Source organism: Teleopsis dalmanni, chromosome 1 (genome assembly GCF_002237135.1).
Source record: "Teleopsis dalmanni isolate 2A chromosome 1, ASM223713v2, whole genome shotgun sequence".
Taxonomy (NCBI): domain Eukaryota; kingdom Metazoa; phylum Arthropoda; class Insecta; order Diptera; family Diopsidae; genus Teleopsis; species Teleopsis dalmanni.
In genome coordinates this window covers 149703785-149705095 of record NC_051846.1, presented here as the reverse complement: position 1 = coordinate 149705095, position 1311 = coordinate 149703785, and positions in this window count along the sequence as shown.

Below are 1311 nucleotides of genomic sequence, written 5' to 3'. Positions count from 1 at the left end.
TTTTATGGCTTGGAGTAGGCAACTTGTCGTAGTCGAATTCCGACATTTTCGGTTTATACCTTTTTTAGCGGTACTTATTTTTATTCCTTTTTTTACGTTTGCTAATTTTTTTTAATTTCTTTTTTTTTTTTTATTTTTGTTTTTTAATATTTTAAGCTGCCATATTATTTTGCTCCGTTTTAATTTGATACCGCTTGACTTTATCTTCGTATAAAGTGTAAAATATAGGACTATCTTTATTATTTCTCGCACCTGTTTCCTTGATGGGTCGCTTCCATGTTGGCACCTTTCCTCCTCGTAGCTGCTTAACACACACTCGAGCGTTGCCTAGAAAGTATATTTGCACATTTTTGGTTGGCTGTTGGCTCCTGCGGTGCGAGGATTCGTAATTGATGAATTTTAAATGAACCAAAAGTTTTTACGAAATTTTTAGAAGCTTGCAAATTTGTGTTAAATTTTATGATGAAGGCAATTTGTGCTAAAACTTTACTATTGAAGTAAATTAAAATTAAACGCCAGAAATAAAAATAAAGTTTGTCAGAAAAAAATCAATTTTATGTTTTATAATTGCTAGTATGTCATTGACAGTTGCAGTTATTGGATTTTAAGAGAAATGTAACTAAATTAAGAATTTTTATTTTCTAATATAATTCAAAAAAAAAAAAAAAAATGTATCTGTTTCAATGCCAGAAATCGTTTAATAAATAAGAATAAATTGAGAATTTATAATTGCATCGCATTAAATAAATTTTGAATATATGAAATATTTCAGTTTTTTGTGACTAAAACAGACTCTATAAACAAGAGCTACAATATTGCAATGAATATGATTAAGCTAGGTGAGGTTGGAGTAGTGACTTTGCCAACTAAAAGCCATTTAAGCACAAATAATGCCTCGTTGTGATGTCCCGGATAAAATATTGTCCATGGTCTAACCAAGAGGATCACCAAAACTGATATAAAAATCAAAATAATCGGCGTTTAAATAACTTCGACTTTCTCAGTTAAGTAAAAATGAATCTACTTGATATGAATAAAAATTTGACTTTATTACAAATATAAATAATAGCTCTCGCTAAGAAAAAAGATTTCAAATATTTTAAGTTTTTGGCCTTTATAGCCCATTGACGTATACGATAGATTCCTCTACCTTTGCAAAGCTGCAACCACGACTAATGATCAGTATGGAGTCGCCACATATGATTGTTTGTTTATTGCTAAACACGCAGTGAAATGCTATTAAGTATTAAATCTTCTACTACATTGAAAGATGCTGATAGGCACTGACACATAAGTGAAATGTACTTTTTT